The 18828-nt window shown below is 39.2% G+C and overlaps 1 protein-coding gene across 2 annotated transcripts in view; it reads right to left on the bottom strand.

The window, feature by feature from the left end:
• Positions 1-16020, bottom strand: part of ADRA1B (adrenoceptor alpha 1B) — a 62059-nt gene extending 46039 nt beyond the window's left edge. The window contains exon 1 of one of the 2 annotated variants that reach the window (XM_065030042.1): positions 15303-16020. The gene's annotated coding sequence lies outside the window, so the exon portion shown is untranslated. The remainder of the gene's footprint in view (positions 1-15302) is intronic. The other variant, XM_065030043.1, reaches the window with a different exon arrangement.
• Between the last annotated feature and the right edge of the window lie 2808 nt (positions 16021-18828).

Below are 18828 nucleotides of genomic sequence, written 5' to 3'. Positions count from 1 at the left end.
GCTGCCCTGTCTGGGTCCCTGGGGCAGCCTGCAGTAGGACCTACAGCTCCCAGGGCACCCAGGAGGAAAGCCTGGGCCTGCGGGATGGAGGGCTGCACGCTGGCAATGGACCTGAGTGAAAACTACTGATTTGTTTTACAAACTAATCTTTCAGGAGAAAATTATTTGCTTTTCACGCAGTTTTTCAATGGTGATAAAAGCCAAATTTTTCATATAGAGTAGATGCTTTTGGAGAAGAATTTTTTGGTCTGTGAATACCAAAGAATATAATTTCCCTTGAGAAGCAATTTTTAAATTATCTCTGTTAAAGCTTCAACAGACTTTCAAAGGTTTGCCTTCCTCTTTTTCTCTTTAACAGTCAGATGAGACTATAAGCTCCTTCTAATCATTATTTCTTACACAGAAATGCTTATTAATGATCTCTTTCTTTAAGCCGGTGACTCTTTCTTTCATTGAACTGTATTTGTTTACATTTCTTCAATGAAGCAGTAGTGGTATGTCCAGCAATGCAAGGGAAAATCACACCAATCTGATAGTTTTAAAAGAAATATTTGAACATCTGTTGCATATTCAGTGCCCACAAGGTACAGAAATTACAGGGGTGGAGTTGGCTTTAAGTGGTGCCTCTGTATCCACAGTGGATACACATATGAATATGGTCTCCCCAGCCAGATTTCCCCACCAGCTACTCTGAGGGCAGCTGAAGATGTTATTCTGCTCGTGTTGTTGTGCATTTCTGACTTCAACATCCCTCGCGCCTCCCTCCAGTGACACTTTACAACTCTTTCTCTTTTTCCAGTATTTTCTAGGTTTATTTATTGTTTGGGAGTTCATTTTTTTTGGCATGTGTTGCTTTCGCTTCTGGACTAGGTTTATCTATTGTTTATTTTTTGGCTTTTAATAAGCTGTTGTTTTCTCCTCAGCTATTTTTAGAATGTCTGTTGTAGTCTGACTCAAAAGAAATAATCTGTGTCTTTGAATTAGGAGCTTTCTCATCTCATTTTAATGACAGAATAGTGCATATCAACAATTTTTGAATGACCATGTGATCATCCCAGGAGAACTGGAATAGAACAACATGTCTTAGTGAAATGAATTCTTTGGTATTTAATCGCCAGCTGCATACTGTAGATCAGTGAGGGTGCATGTTCTTTTAAGCTACAAAAGTTAATTACACTAGTAAGAGTGGCTTTGCTCCCAACTGCAGGAATCAATTCAGCTGACAGTGGCTGTTTGGCCAGTTGTACTGCTGTTTGTACCAGAGGGAATGTTCATCAAAAGTCACAGCATAGTTCAGAGACCGTGTACTAAACAACATAAATAAGAAACAGGAAATGAAATTACAAGTTCAAAAATATAAGGCCACAATGCAGGAACCAAAGAGACAAGGCTTTTTTTAAGGGAGCATGTTACACTTACTAGGCAACTGCACCCTTGCAGAGTGAGAATAGAGAGAATAGTCCAGTTAGGAAAAACAAGAAGCTATTAACTTTTTAAAGCTAAAACCAGACAGTGGTTATTAGACGGAGCAGGAAAAGCTTTGTTCTGATGTGTGATGTGTATGGTGTGGTACGTGTGGGCACAGTGACAAGAGGTATTTATTCCATCCAGTGTTGATGAGGCAAGAAAACCTCCCCCAGCTCAATTCCTATCCACATGTGCCGATGCAAGTAGTAACAGTTCCTTGGGTCTGCGGTCAGGCAGGAGATAGAGCCAAACTGTGAGCAGATGGAGGTTTTACCCTGAACTCTGCTGTTCTCTCTGCATGCAGTGCTGCCCATGCACTGGTCTATAATGAAGGTGATTTTGCTGGTTGCTTGCCCAGTCCGCAGGCTGCTGGAGGAGTCTCTGCAAGAGAAAGCCTTGTTCAGCTCCAGCTCCCGTGCTGCTTTTCTTTGGTGAGTGTGTGCACAGAGTCCTGCTGTGCGGGTCCCCACGGGGACAGCAACAGCAACTCCTCTGCCAAAGGCCTGAGCAGAAGAGGGATGTCAGACTTGTCTTGTCTCGTATGCTCCCAAAACACACATAAGGGCTTCAGTCATTGGACCTGTCTCTTGTCTGTCTCTGTAAACATCCTGAGATTTGATCTGTGCAATTGATAAGAAAGTTACTCTTTGAGAATGGTAGCTGTATTTACGAAGCAACTTTTACTAGAACACAATGTTCATGATGTAATAGAAAGCTGCCTTGTCACAATTTGTTTCTGATCCAAATTGTACTAAAAATATATGAAAACAAGGACATGTGTAGCTGCACTTGAGCTAAAGATGTGCTGATAGTGCTACTGGGACTGAGAAGAGTCTTCCTCTGACCATCCTGGTACTGAGATTCCTTTCCTAAGCATCTGCTATGGGCTGTGGTTGGGAGATGCTGAATGTACCGAACCTTTGTTGTCACTCATTATGGCAGTCCTTCTGGAGAACTCATCTAAGTCCCTGTTACAGATCTATTTTGTGGTCCAGGACAAGCATCCCAATAGCAGGGTGAACGATGAGGCCTACAAAGGACAGAGGAGAGGGATGGAGTTAGGAGCTGTGGGTGAAGATCAAAGCAAATTGACAGACCTGCTGTGGGGTAGAGCTGGATAGCACAGGCATCGGGGCCTCAACAAGGAACCATGTGGCCACTTGCCCACCACATTCAACACTGGCCAGTCTGTCAACTACCAAGAAGAAAATTCTAAGAAAAAAGGAGTAAAACAAGAAATCTCCTCAAGTCACTCTAAATAAGCATGGTTAATAAAATGTGCATGATATCTTACTGTTTCTTCAGATAAATTCTTAGGTTTCAGAGTTTATATTTAGAGTCATGAGGTCACCAATTATATGCAGTTCCAAGAACACATATTTTCCAAACCAAATACCTTTTTTGGTATTGCCCTTCTAAAACCTTGACAACTAGAATAACAACAATGTCATTTGAATTGAGTGACAGCTGGACATAGGGAAGAAGGGAGGGTGCATTAGAATGGAGGACTCTTAGAAATTAGTGGAATATTTTGCTGTCATTGGCATACAGCAGGGAGATGATGTACTCCTGTGAGTGAAAAAACTTTAGAGAAACTATCTTGAGCCTGTCTGCTTGTATGCACCACCTCCTGTAATGCAGGAAAAAGCTCTGTTTACAACAACATAAACTGGCTTCTTTAAGTGATGCAAATTGCTTTGAAACTGCTGAGTGCTGTTATGCCACCCTGTGCAAAAGACCTTCAGCAACGCTTCCTGACAGCTTATTGTTTTGCATTTCAGCAAAACACATCTTGTCTTGGAATTACCTAGTGCCTTGTAAATACCGTTAATATGCAGAGGGTCACTTTTTGGTTTTGGGTGACTGTCAGCATCACAATTTTATCAAGAAGCAGAGGACAGCAAGTAGCATGCTTTTGTACGCTTGGATGGGTGCACATTTTCCTTTCTATAAATTCTAGGGAGCCAGGCAAGAAATTGCCAGCAATAAAGGTAAAGAACTGAAGCCCCGCTGTTCATATATACACACCATGAATAATAAGAAGTTTCTTCTATAAGTTTGTATATTTATAGATTCTGTAAAGTGCCTTGTAATGATAGAATAAAAGATATTCCTCTTGGCACACTGACTGCCCACGTCTGAGTTCAGTATGCCTGGGTGAACTTACATCTCTGTGCATGCCTGCGTTCTGCAATGAATGCGACTGAACTCTAGTGCTGTGGCAGCACTGGTACTAGCATATTGAAATGTCCAGAAGAGACACCTGTGCCCTCAGCTGAGACAATTTGTCCTGCTTTTTTGTCATCCTGCCCAGCCCTCCATCTGGACTGTGCGAGCTGGCATGTCTTGGTGAAAGGTACCTGAAGCAGGGATTAGCTGGTGAAAGTGTAATAGGATGTTAAGTGTATTAAGTGTCATCAATCCTGTGAAAGCAAAGGAATCTTTTTATCGAATTCCAGTTGCAGCTCGTAATTCAACTTGATATCTTTGGAAGCACAGTGATTTCAGTATGAAGTGCTATACTGAACCCAAATTACTGTCTCAGTTGAAATGCATGGTATTTGTTCTTCTCACTTACAATGCCTTTTTTGTTCTTTAAGTGCAAAAAATTGTCATTATCAGAAAATTAATATTTCTGGGTTTATTTTTATTTTTTTAAGTGAACAGGATTAAACTAAGTCAGAGTGACCTCTCAGTGTGGCTGAAGTCAGGCACATGCAATCCATAGCATTTGTCTTGGGAACAGTTCCAGCAAAGAGCCACACTTGGAGACCAGGCACTGGGGTAAGAGTCACCCCATCCTGACCTGCTGGAGTAGACGTGTCCTCTACAGTGTGTCTCCTCATTGCTGGTAGTCAGTGCCCAGAAAATGAACATATTGCATAACTCGAGATAGCCAACATTAAATGGATAAACCTGACTTCCAAAATATATAGCTGTAGGCTCATCTTCAACCATGCCTGTTTTCTGCAGCTGGTCAGTCATGCTGCAGGAGTCACCCTTAAATTTGAACATAATGATAAATTTTATTGGAAGCCCTGTATCACAGTCATAATTAGCTGTATCTTAGGGTAGAAATAGTAAACAAATCAATAATTAGTCAAGGCAGTAGTTGCTAAAATCTGTTATTGTTAAGTGCAACTTGACGAACATCTCCTGGACATCACCATGATGCGCTATACGTATAAAGGTGATACACTTCTTGGGTGCTTTGTGGCAATTCCTAGGGACAAATGAATTTAGCCAGTGTCTTCAACCTGCTCCAATGTGTCACATCGGGCTGTTTTGATGTAGTAACTTGCAAGCTGTGTTTAACCTCCTTGGTCTTCTGTGATTTAAGAAACATGTAATTAACATTCGAGCAGGCCAGAGCATTAATTTTTCATGTCATTCAAATGCGTGTTTGTGGGATCTCACTTGCTATTGTGGATTATGGTTCAGAGGCTAGAAAGGGTCTGTGTACTGACAGTGCTCAGTGTGCTTCCATCTCCAGCTATGCTGAAGCACAATGTTCAGTGGCACAGGAATGGTGGCTGGGTACACAGGAACTGAGACAATTAAATGCAACAAAGCAGATTCAGTTTTGGAAACTACGTTCCCAGTCAGTGCAGTGTTCACCAACTGCAGGGAAGCTTCTAGACACAAATATGCACATAGGGTTGAGTTTTTGTACAAATATATATATATATATATATATACACACACACAATTATGTGCCCAGCACCAAAAGCCAGCCTCAAAGTTTTTATGTGAATTATTATGCATTTTTCAGGATAATTCCAGAAAGGGTAATGTGGTTGTAGACGTGAGATAATGTGGAGTATAAATTGAGAGGAGAAATTTCTCTCCAAGGCTTCACTTATATGATATCGGCTAGTAGGCAGAAGAGGAGAGAATGATTAAAAAGCTGTGTGTTGCTAGATAACTGCAGATGTGTTTGTCCTACCATGCAGAGCAGATAAGGTAGAAAACCACCTTTTTCAGCTTGAAAAAGACCAGCCTAAGTGAAATCAGTTCAATTATTTCAGCTCACTCTACAATAAAAAGCAGTTCATATATTAGAATTACAATTACATGCTAATGTGAATTGCAATTTCTCTCCGTATTAATGCAATATAACAAACAAAATATGAAAAACGACAGTGCATCAGTGTTTGATACTAGTTTTTAGGAATTTGAAAAAAACCACTTAGCCACAATGGATCTTTAAACACTATCTGGCTTGACTTCATTATTATATATAGTGGCTTGAACTGAAAATGTGTAAGATTGATCTTGCTATTTCAGAGCCTGCAATACTGCATCCAGTGCACTGTATCTATGCTCACGAAGACTCACATTGGGAAATACTTCCCATAACTGACTTACTGCATTCCAAAATAAAGGGACACTTTGTGCAAATTACTAAGTATTTACATTAGCAATGCCAAACCCATGCACTGAGAAGTCAGTTCAGAGCCCAGAAAATTCACGAAATGAACTTCTAAGCCATGAAGAAAAAAAGAAAACAATGGAAGATCTTTTTTGCTTTGCCTTTTTTGGAGACCTAGGGAATGAGGCTCCTTTTGTTTTCAAACCTGTCGCCACAAACATGTAGCCTAGAAACTTTCTTTTCAACTGCTGCTGGCTTTCTCACATGATTACACAACTGGGGCCTTAAGGACATACTATGCAACTTGCAAGAAAATAACGGCATTTGGCACCCTAGTCGAGGCAGACACGTACATCATTAAGCCAAGGAGGCTGGTAGGACTTTTGGAATCTGTCGGTACACAGAACTCCATATTCAAAATGAGCTTTCAGAAGCACTTCTGCAGTTTTTTGAACACGGTTTTGAAAATGTTCCTTTCACTAAGTAAGTTCATCTCAGCTATGACAGACAGAAGATGCATTTGAAAGGATAAATCAGATATATGCAATCTATTAATACTTCATTTAAAAACTAAGGTTACACAAAGAGTCTTGTGCTCATCCACAGCAGGATGTACAGAATGGGAACACTGATCAAATTAACTCATTCCAGAATGCGAAATCTCACAAACTGGAATTTTGAAAACCTGCAAACAGAAGAGTAGGGAAATAAAATAACTAAATTATATGTAGTAATGAAAATAATTTGTTGATCTAATTAGAATAGAAATTCCTACTTTAATTGCATGCTATTGCATCCTTGGATTCCTCTCAGCTTGCATGCCATACAGGACTCTGCTAGGAGGTTGGACACTATGTGTTTTTACACATGGTTGGTAGAGATGTACATGAGCACCAGGCATTTTGCAAGAGCAGAATTTTAAGTACATTGCCCTTTTCCAGAGAGTAATTACTGACTTCTGGTCATTACAGTTTAGCAGCTTATTTCAAGCACATTTATTATCAAACTTTTTCAGGGAATCTAGAAAATGCAGTTCTATCATGAGTATTAAATATATGTATTTGTATGTCAAGTTACAATATTTTTAGGTCAGATATGTAAGATGCTAACAACAGCAAAATCAGTCTATGTTTAAAACAAAATTGTGTTGGTCCTTTTACAACTGCAAACATTGGCATGTGCACTGACCCTTCAGTCTGAACATGGTGGCGCTATGGAACCTACAGACTCAGGCATGAAAAAGAATTTTCTTGCCTCAGAAAAGCATCAGTTAAGTTACTGAGGTCAGCAGCTATTAGAAAAAAATTAAATCAAAGACTGAAAGGTATTGGAAAGAAACAAAATCAAGGTTCATCTTCTAAACGTGTTTGATAATGAATCACTTTTCCTTAGGTTTACAAAGGCTGTCAAGTAAATCCATAGCTATTATTCCCTACATTTGTCTCCTATAATGCAAGTGAAATACCATTTCCTGATAATATATGAGTCTGTTTTCCTGATTTTTGACTGGTTTAAACACGTCTCCTGTGCCTGCCAAATCTGCCTGTGCCTCTTTCTCCTGGGGAGCAACCCAGCATTTCAAAGCCGTTTCTGTGTATCCAGCGTTTCCTCTTGTGGGTTCTTGTGTCCATCCTTTCTGCTCTGGCTGTCTGAGCAAACAACGGGTAGGATTTTGTCCGGTGGAGGGTTACTCTGGATTCTTGGAAGAAACTTGATTTCCGTAATCCCAAATTTTCTTAACAGAATGGGTGGATCCAATTCCCTGCACAGTTCTGCAGCTGTCTTGGCCCTTGCACTGGGTTTAGATTCAGGCCCTTTCATTTGAAAGGCATGTAAAGTGATCTGCTGTGAAGTGATGTCAAAGCTGCATGTACACAACTAAGGTAAAGGAGAGAAGGAGCAAAATGTGTATCTAGTTTTACTTAGGGATCATTCATGGGAAAAAGAAATGAGAAAAGTAAGAGACATTGCATTCACAGCCAATATGCGTCTTTAATGGATTTTGTCCCAGGAGAATTGCATTTCAACCTATGCAAACTTCTGGCATCTGCAGCATCCGACGGCAAGGAGATGAAGCTCATGCTATGAAGAAGTGTAGTTATTCTGAATCTGCTCTCTGCTAGTTTTGCTAGATGCTCTCTCATTCCTGTTGTGGAAGATCCAATATGTAATCACACCTGCTCTGCTCCCTCCACGCCACTCATGGTCACCAGCTCCTTGTAGCAGCTTCCTTGAGCTTTTCCAGGCTGAGGGGTCCTAGTCTGTGTAAATGTTCCTTCTACAGAAGATCCATAACATCCAGCAGCTAAAGGGGCACGGTCTGGCTAAAGGGGCAAGAAGAAGCCCTAGGTTATGGGCTAAATCTTCTTGATTTAGCCCATAACAAAATCCCAGCCAAGGGGTGGGGTTTGAGTTTTTGTGCACAAATTTTTACACTTGACTCTTCAATCCAGACACTCACCAAAACTTCAGTTTAAAGCTGACCCAGTTCAGAGTGATTGTTCTTATTTTCTTGGTGGAGAAATAACTGGCACAAGTGACATAGTCTATCAGAAAATTCAAGTCTGTTAAAAGGCACGATTCTCAAAATGTTAAAAAAAATCAACTTTGGTGGAAAATTTGCAGGAAAATAAAATCAGTCCAGATGTAATGACTTCATAACATTAAACACCCCAAGGATTTCCTATGCTAGAGCCAATTGAGGCTTAGCTACAGCTATGTGCTCATACTGTTAGCAAAAACTATTGAGGATAAAAATATCATTGCAACTTATTAATATTTCCATAAATCTACAGCTTAATCTAACAGTTTATGCAGATTCACAATCTAATTTTGCAAAGTAAAGCTGTATTTTGTAAGGCTAGAAGTGTGGGGGGTTGGTTTGTTTAGTTGTTGTTTTTTCCATTAAAATTAGTGTCAGTAGCCATTTTGGCTATTAAAGTGGCTTTGAAAATTTTAGACGTCTTTTTCTGATAATAAATTATTAATAAAGTTTAGCTGAAAAACGTTTCAATCTCAAGGTATCTACACTAATGCAAATAGACTATATTTAAAAAGATGGAAAACATGAACTATAAAAATGGAATAACACCACTGCTAAACATTACATTTATTATTTCGTGGCAAATTAACAGCTCTTTTAATTACCGAATTTTTATGTTAATGCGTGCTTTTTCACCTCTGATTCAAACGTACTGGGTATTTAAATTTATAGTGTAATAGTTTATTTTTAAATAGTTATCCCTTTGCTTTATTTTCATCCTTCCATGACCCAGTCCCAGCATGTTGTCTAGTGCTGAAATACTGATGAATGAGTTCTTTCCTTTTAAAACAAGGGCGTTCGCAATTAAATGCTCAGGCAAAAAGGGTTAAATATTTCTGTAAAACTGTTGTTTTTCCTTTTTCCACTGATGTTTTCAGACAAATCTGTGCAGGAGCAGTAAGAGCAGGAGCTTGAGTGGCCGTGTATGGCAGAACAGCAGGGCCCATCTGCTGCCCTCTGCCTCGGGTGAGCCCTTCACGTGCTGGTGCAGGAGCTCCCTGGCAGCCTGTGAACATGCAGTACCGAACTCTACTTTTTGCTTCATAATTGATTGCTTTCAACACCTCTTCAGTCAGTTTTACAACGCTAGAGAACATGGACTGCCTGGCAAATCATGTCGTTCAATGCTTTACCAACATGCTTCAAGCGTAATTTGGTGATTTATGAAACAATCCTCTATTTAAAGTTGAGTGAATGACCCAAATATAAAACAGAAAGCATCTCAGTGATGCAAGCAGTTGATATGGAAACTTGCTCAGGCCAACAACTGTTATTTTCCAGAAAATCATTCAAAAATCATAAATATTTAGTGTCATGAACAGCAAATGCTCAAGTGCTGTGCTTGAGAAAGCATCTGGCATTTTTATTTGCTATGAAGAGGTTTTTGAGTATTTGGATTTCAGTCCTCTGCTGGTGACAGGGAAGGGGGTTTCTGCCATTAGAATCAACTTGGTCTTTATGAAGCCCTAACACTTTAGTACATCTTCTGCTACTGTCACAGAACTCCATAAAACTTGCCAACTGCAGCCTACCTGTTTTCTAAGGTAAATTAGGTGTATCAATTTTTGTGGCATTTATGGCAAACTAAACACTGTATACTTCATATACACTGTATTTCAAATTAAAAAGCAACAAGAGAAGTCAAGTGTTATGAAGATTCTGACAGTATCCATGCATCAAAATTTACTGTAAAGGTAAATGTTACAGAGAGACAGAAGTCTGGTCCATAATCTGATAGTTCAGAACAGCTTGTGTTAAACATGCCTCTGTGTGCAGGTAAAGGCCCTGTTATTTACTGGCTATTTACAAGGGTGCTGGTAAATACAGTTTTCCCAACTCTGTGCTCTAAACACCCCAGTGACCTTTCCCACATAATGAAAGCGGTGACCTCCAGCACGTATTTTAGCACATTTCTAAGCCATTTTGAAGTGCAATTTGCTAAAGTGAGCTGCAGCACAGAAGATCCCATGACCGGGGGATTCTGTTTGCTGGCAGCATGGAGGGGCAATCAGATTCCTGCACCCCCTGTTTCTGAAGATGCCTGAACTCACAAACCTGTTTCTGTCCGGTCCCATGTGGACATGTCTTGTGAAATATCGGCCTCACCTGAGCTTAGGTGTTTTGTCTAATAGAAATATTCTGTATTTAAATATTGGATGCTGGCACTAATTATATCCTAGTCTAATTCTTCCTGTTTTCACTTCTTTTATTTCCCAACCACCCATATAAGACAATACTTACCAAAACACTCTTTGAATATGCTGCTTTGTTCAGCATGATTGCCAGTGTGCAGGCTCTGCACTGGCCTAGCATCATTGTTCCATTGCACACTGGATACAAACAAGTAATTTTCTGATCAGAAGCACGAAACAAACACAGAAAAATGATCTACAGAAGTACATAAGAGGTGGGAGAATAAATCAACTTTTAGTAAAGACTGCTTCCTGGCAAAGACAGACTCTCAGAATATTCCAGATTGCTGCCCTAAAACAATTGATGAGAGAGAAAGAACAGATATATTTCAAGGCAAAAAAGCTGCTGTGTAAGCACCAACTGAATGATACACATCCTATCAAGTTAATCTGATTGTACCTTGAACTGTTTGCAATGGAAGATACTCAAATATAACCACTTTCCATGAAAATGCCTTTGTAAATTAAGCATGATGAAATATTTATTGTGGTTCTCATCAGTTTTTAGAGATACTAAGTGGTAACAGCAAGGTGTTATGGAAACATCTGTCACATCATCTAATAGAAAGTATTTTGAAGAGCAGTTCCACCTCTTCTAAGTCCTGCACTTCCTCAGGACCGAGGAGCTCATTCTGGGTCACTATGCTGAATTATTTTTCTTGCATGTCACACAGAAAACCTGCCAGGCCAAGGTGAAGAGAAATGGGTGTATCTCATGGCTGAAAGGTACAGATCCCAGGCATGTTTCTGGTGTATCTTACATACATAGCTGCATTGGTAGCTCATTCAAAAGTTGTTTTCAGGATAAATCTAAAAAACAGGGAGTGATAACTCTTAATTTAAACTCCATGAATCTTTATTAGGAGAGCCTGTTGGGAGGTACTGCTATTTTTTACAAGCTAGTAAAACCAAAATAAGCTACTTTCCGGTAAACACCTGTGTTCTGGGAATTTCAGGATGTCTGATGATGTTTGTATCTTTGTTACCCCTGGGATGGCATCACTCAATTAGATACAAAGCTGAGCTCATAGAAGGGAACATAAAGGGTTTTCCATATCATCCTGTATTTTGTGCTCACATCTGGGTCAGTGCAGAATTAAAAACAAGTTTATCATGCCGTCATTTTTGACAAAGGAAGCATATTGTGCACATGTTATTCTGGTTATCTCATGGAAAAGATCTGGAGTTGATGAGTTGTTTTATTCCCCACAGCCCATACAGCTGTCTCAGAATTTTAGCACTATCAGAAGCAACCTCCAAGGCTTTGACTTATTAATGTATTTGATATGAATAACGATGTCATCATACTAAAACAAATTAATACGAGTTTGAAGAAGCAGTTCAGTTTCATGCTTTATAGTATAAATTATGTCTTGGGAAGAAGATAATTGTCCATGTTATGATTTCTTGCACTTTTCTCTATAGTAGCATGAGAGTTTTATAAGCTTACATATTATAAAAAAAATACTATTAGAACTAAGCATTCTTCCTCACCATTTCTTGGATTGCTCCAGATAGTGAATATTATCTTGAAAATAAAAGCTGACTGAAGGCTTATGAGTCATGATTCACTCTCTACAAGTGTGGCAGAGTTGAGATCTAACTTTGCCAGTGATTTCAGAACTTGTGTAACCTTTGGCTCAAACAAAATGTTGTTTTTCCCCTCTCAATTGTGTAATAAATAAATGGTCAAGAAATTAAGAAATGCAAATAATGTTATCAGTAAGAGTAATGAGACCCTGAAACAACTTCTAAGAGATATGGTAGTTTCTTCATCTTAAAGGCCTATTAATTACTAATTGCTGTCTGTCTATAATCTTAAATTCAGCTTCAGTCTGTTGAGCTCTATTCAGGAATTACTGGATAAAATACACTGAACTTGACTGGGCTGGAGTATGACTGTATGATCTGAATAGTATTACCTATTTTCTAAATTTTCTGAGGCAATGTGTACCCAGAGGAGCTTTACATATTAACAAAATTACTGATGGAGATGTTTCACAACCAGTGAGAGGTAACCCCCAAAGGGCGGAATGAAAGGTAATTGGCACCAGAAGAAGGAGTCACCATAAATTGTGTTTCACTCTGAAGCAGAAAAAATCCCACTGTCCTTCATCCTCCTACCATTTGTCTCAAGGTTAACTATTTTTTGTTAACCTCTAAAGCAAAGCACAAAAATAAATGTTGCAGCTTTATCATTTTTATCAGTTGCACATGAGCTTATTCTTTCTTTTATAGTAGATGTTAGAGCATAGGGTCACCAGAAAACTTGACTTTGAATTAGTTTAGTTATCAGAAAAGATACACAAATATTACCTTAGAGGAAAGCCCCCAAGAAAATAACGGGGACAGAAGCCAAACTCTCTACATTCTTCCTGGCTTATTTGTTCACAATCTTAATTAAATCTAATGGGATTCATGAATGATCCCAGTGCTTTTGTCTCTGCTGTCTCAATCAGATAAACCTCCATATACCTATAGCTCCATTTGAGAGTGATTCTTGCAATTAATTTTCTAAAATAAGTGTACTTAATTAACATACCATTTACTCTGCTTCCCTATTGTCTAATGAAGTAAAAAAAAGAATAACTTGAGTTAAAATGATCTTGCCAGTCATTGTATTTTTTATTTGACTTGTCTCCATAAATCTTCCCATTTGCTCTTTGGTGTAACCATGCTGGTTTTCAGGACAGGGGGAGCATAAAGTAACAACCAGTCTGTTGCACCTGTCAGTATAGAGGTACTGCTGAGAGCTTTGTTTAACATGAGCCTTCAAGGACTGAGCAGACTGTGTAATATGAAACGATTTATACACACAAGCCAATTAAGTTTATTTGGATTTTCTTCCATCAAGCATTTCGCTCATTTGCATATTAATATTACATGAATTAAAAGAAGGTTGCTGCCCACCAAACCCCTCATTAAATGCTAAGTTTGCTCAACTGATGGATATCTATTTTTTCCAGGTCTCCTAACACAGATATGTCTGGAACATACAGCGCTCTTGGGAAAGGCAAAAGAGTGAACAAAACTACAGACTTCCATTGCCAAGGTGAGCCACAGGTGGGAATTCAGCTCCCTATAGATGCCTGCCAAGGCATCCCAGCACCTGAGCTTCTCCCTCTTTATAGTTAGAACCATGGTACTGCTCCACTCCTCCAGAAGTGTTGTATTTTCTCCTTTTCTGAGATGAGCACACACATACAACTCCACATGATCTGTTTGCCCAGAGAGGAAAGAGAATCTCCATCCTTGGTGGCATTCACACCTGAAACAGGCATGGCCCTGAGAAATGTGTTCTGACCTTGAGCCAGATCTAACATTAAGGCTGGTCCTGCTTTGACTGGGGGCTTGGACCAGAGACATCCAGAGCTTCTTTCCAACCAAAATTATGCTGTGATTCTCTAAGAGTGTCATTTCTGTATTTGTTCTGGGCAGAGGGACTTTGCTTCTATGATAGGAACCACTGTTGCTTTACACAAAGTGTTTTCCCCTGGTTAGTCTCATTTGTCTTATATGTATTCTGGAAGAAAGGCCTTTTATAGGTTTTTAGGAGCCTGGATGCACTGCACGCAATGCCATGTGCTACATATTAGAAAATCTATCACTGGCACAGAATTCAGTTGAGTGTATTTGCCAAACATCGGAAGAACTCTGTATCTGAATACTAAAGAGTTTTTTCCACTCTCTCCAACTTTGTGATTTCTGTGATTTTAGTTATTAGTAGACATAGCTTGTTTATAGATGTTGTTTTCTAGGAAATGTATAACAAAGAGCCCCCTGCTCTCCCCTGCCCTTGTCCTCAGATGCCTTAGTTCGTATTAGAACTATTTCCTTTTCCCTGAAGCACACACGTTCTTCATCCACCACTACAGCCACTGGAAGAATTTCCCTCTCCCACTCTCAGAGTGATTTTGAGTATTTGTAAATGACAGTTATAAAATGTTTTGGATAAAAGCAAAGTATGTCCTGCTATTCTTTAGAAGCTTCAAATGTTTCTGCAGAAATTATGTATTAATCTGTGTATAGACAAAGGCTGAAAATATTTTTAAGTTGGAATTGTGTGTGTCTGCATGTGCATTTAGCATAAAATAATCTATTATGACAGAAGCACCCTACTTTAAATTTGATGAAGGCAATCTGTGATAATTAAGAAAGCATTTTTTAATTGCCAAAATTATTTTCAGAACTTCTTCTTAGAGATATTGCATTTTTCTTCATTTATATTGTTAAAATGAAGTACTCTACAATAATTTAGTTTCATCATTTAACATAATACTTGATCAGAAGCATTATTAATGATGACTTTTAAATATGAAAAGTTACATTGTCAAAATATACACATGTATTTTCTAGCTATGTTCAGAGAAATTTACTAAGTTAGAGATTGTTTTAAGGGACTAAGAAATAAAATAATTCCATGAATACTATAGGGATTTAACTCCACTTTACAAGTGTTAGTGTCTCTGAGGCAACAGGAGTTGCTATGAAAAATGCTTTGAGTCCCATCACATTGGAATGAATGTTATAAATATATACAATGTTTTCAGAAAGTATTACTTTTTTTTTTTTTCATTTTATTTTTGCTGCTGAAATCTGATGAATATCCTGCATTGAATTTTACACCTTAAAGTTTTCCTATTCTTTAATTTTATGATGGGCAGTGCTACTCCAGACTTCATTAGGTAAAAAATGACACCACTCAAAGATTTGCTATCAGAAAACTTACTTTCGTCTTCCAAGCAGTGAGATGAGATGAAATGTAAACAGAGCATGTCCTTTGTACAACAGTGTGGGATACTCTGCCTTCTCGGTTGTGGTGTTCAGCTCCACACTTGCACAGTCCTTTGGAGCACGACTTGTGCAGCCTCTGGAGGGAAAATCGAGTGCTGTGCTCTTGCAGAGAAAGCTCCTCCGCTCCTCACGAACGTGTTCCCTCTGCTTGCTGGAGATCGTGGTCAGCATCGAGAACTGGAGTCACGGCTTTTTGGCTTTTCTTCTGTCATCTGTCACGAGTTCCTGGGTGGTCCAGCTCAGCGAATGCATCCATCTGTAACACAAGCATTCTGGTAGAAACAAACCGCAACACAGGGAAAAGTGTCCTTTTCCATACAGATTGCTTCAAAATCAACAGCTTTAGTATTTTCCACTGCCTTCCTATGTTACTTTTCTTCTGTTGGGTGATTGTGTTGCAAAGACAGAGAGTATAAGAGGGCTTGTACCATGCTCAGCCCTTGTACTTTAGGTGAGGTTTATGAAGATCTCAGGTCTTTAGCTGTGTTCGCAAATCAGGGCTTTACTAGGGAGAAACTAAGGGACCATCCATTATTTTATTTGCATTTTCTAGAACAGTATTAATTCTCCCCTCACAGCGCAGGTCACTGGCCCCATGATTGCACGGATACTTTATCTTCAGTTTAGTGCTGCCTGTATCCCATATTCACAAACAAGCAAAGCACTGGCTGATGCCTGCTTGCTGAAAGTATGTGAGGCAAAGTTGAAGCTGAGATGTGGGACCTCCCTTTTCTCCAGCCTGATTTGTCTGTCACCCTTATTCTGAATTTAAGATATGGGTTTACAGAATGCAAAAGGAAGAATCACAAATGCTGGCAGTTGAATTAAGGAGTGACATCTTGTGTTTATTTTTAGTTTGAAAAAGTGGATTTTCTTTTCCATATGCTGAATTTCTGCTGTCAGAGCCCGGCTGGTAAAGTGCATGTTTTCAAAAACTTTGTGAACAAGTAAATGTTAGCCATGCTTAGATGGACCTTTGGCTTAGCTTCTGACCCTTTTGTGGTTATTTCTGGCAAGAAAGTTCCATAGAATAATAAGCAGTGGGACTGAGACGCAGAGAAGAGCCATTCTGTGTTGATGAAAGCTCTCTCTGAAGGCTGCTCCCAAAGGACGCCTTTCTCTTCTTAAGCCGTGCTTCACTGTCAGTCACCTCCTATAAGCTGAACCCAAGTGGCAACTCCACCGCACCTGTGAACCTCTGCCTGTCAAAGCCAGCAAGGTCTCAGCATTTCTCTATCTTCCTTCACGAGTGACACCTGCCAGGTTCAGAAGGCAATGACATGCTGCTTTTCAGCATGCCGGAACGCTGGTGCCTCCGAGCCAAAGGATATATTTGCTCAGAGTCACAGATGCCTCCTCTCTTTACTGAGCAGCCATTTCAGCCCCAAATGAAGACTGGAGTCCCAGAAGACCTTGAAAGAAGTTGTGTGAAATGTTAGATAGGAATAGCACAGCACAACGAAATGTGTAAGGCACATAGCTGGTCTTGGCCTGCTTGCTTTTCTCTCTCTGGGAGAATAATATCTGTACATAAACATTGTGTGTTGGACTCCTTGCCAGCTACAAATGTCTCCCTTAAGAACATGAGCCCCCTGTACTAGGGAGATGTTGGACGTAGAGGCTTGTGGTGGAATTAATCTCCTCTGACTTGAGATATCTGTCATGTCTACATCAGCTCTGAGCTCTTTGTCCAGGTTTTCCTCACTGCCAAAGCAGCACCTTTATGCGATGATTCCTCTCCTCCTACAATAGAAGTCTAAAATACTGAATGAATTGTCCTTTAGGAATGCCAGTTTCTCCCCTCCGATAAAGAAAGGAGTCTAGATAACTAATGCAGATGTTGGCATCTGCTTGTTAACTTCTAAATGTGGACCAGATGAATGAGCTTTCAGCGTGGAGATATATCAGCTGTTACTGGCAGAACTAAAGACACACAGGAATTTAACCTGCCTTTAAATTTAGAGGTCTCTTGCAGCCCTGCAGGCCGTGTATTTTAAAAATCATGTCAGAAAAAGTATTATCACACGTGGACATGGAATGGTCATTACTTGAGTGTCTGAAAAAAAATTCAGTATCTGTTTTTGTGATATATTCCCAGAATGATCAAACGTATTTGGTATCTGTTACATCTCATTTTTAGAGGGTAAGTGATGAGCTGGACATACTGTATTTCAATGAGAAATAGATGCCAATCTAGTAATTAGTGATTAGTTATTTGGTATTCTTCTTTCTACCTGAAACCCCCTGAAATACAGATTTTTTTTTTTTTTTATTTTAAAAAAAGCAATTCTTCTATTATGGCTCCTGTTTAATGCTGTATCTTCAAAATTTATCTGCCTTGCATTGGTGAAGATACTTTTTCATACAACAGCAGTGTGTTTTGGTTCTCCTGTTTCCTTCATTGTAATTTTTATTCAGCTCAACTTTTGATGTCAGCCTGGTAACACCTCTGACAATATAAAGCCTGATCTACAGCTTTTTCAGTTCTTTACTATTTTATAAGTATGGGAAACCACCCATTTTCACTCTTTCAGTACAAGAGACATTTGTAGATTGACTAACAAAGAGAAATAGCCATGTAGTTGCTGAGAATGCGATTAGAGGAAATTAATTCTGGATAAAATGCAGGTTTAAGTTCTGAGATGTTAAATTCTCTCTATCTTATGTGTTCCAGCACTGCACAAATATCACTCATATCACATGGCTTTGAATTTCTGCACTGTTTCCATCATTTTATATCTTGGGACTCAATCACATTTATATTGTGATTTTATTAGAAAAGGCTGATGTCCTGATTTTGTTAAAGGAATGAAGGTGATAAATATTCTTCCTTGTTTATTGTATCTGCTTCTGATGCACTTATAGGAGAGGTGAAAGGAAAGTAGAATAAAGCTATCCAGATAAATTTTTAATATATAGTTTTATGATTCTGCAATAACAACCATTCATTGAGGCTTGTGAAATAGTCTCTGTTATGTTCCTGTCTTGTAACTCCCTGATGCTACATGTTTACACCCAAGAAAAACATCTTTGCCCCTTTGAAAGTTATCTACCTTCAGGTCACACTATTTATTAAGCAGAATCCAAATCCACAAACAGTTTTGTAGATTTCAGCAGAGTAACTTCTGTTGTGGGGTGCTCTTGAAATGATTAAGGAAGGTTTCATACAGCCAACTACTCACAGTAATTTCTTTGGGAAAAAAGAAAGGAAGAAAGCAGTGAACTTTTCTGTGTAATTTCCACTTGCAGGCCATACTATAGTACAAATGTTTCCCTTTGAATTAAAATGTTGAAACTGAACTTTGGTCCTTAACAAAAGGAAATCTGCAGGTTTTTCTGCATATGCCGGTGTGAAAGGCAAATATTTTGGGACTGATGCAGTGGAGCAGCACAGACTCACGTGCTCTTCACTTTGACACTGACTAGGAGAGCTTTCCATGGAGAGCATGTGTTTTGCCCTT

Source organism: Columba livia, chromosome 14 (assembly GCF_036013475.1).
Source record: "Columba livia isolate bColLiv1 breed racing homer chromosome 14, bColLiv1.pat.W.v2, whole genome shotgun sequence".
In the NCBI taxonomy this organism is placed as follows: domain Eukaryota; kingdom Metazoa; phylum Chordata; class Aves; order Columbiformes; family Columbidae; genus Columba; species Columba livia.
This window is presented reverse-complemented; position numbering and strand designations above follow the sequence as displayed.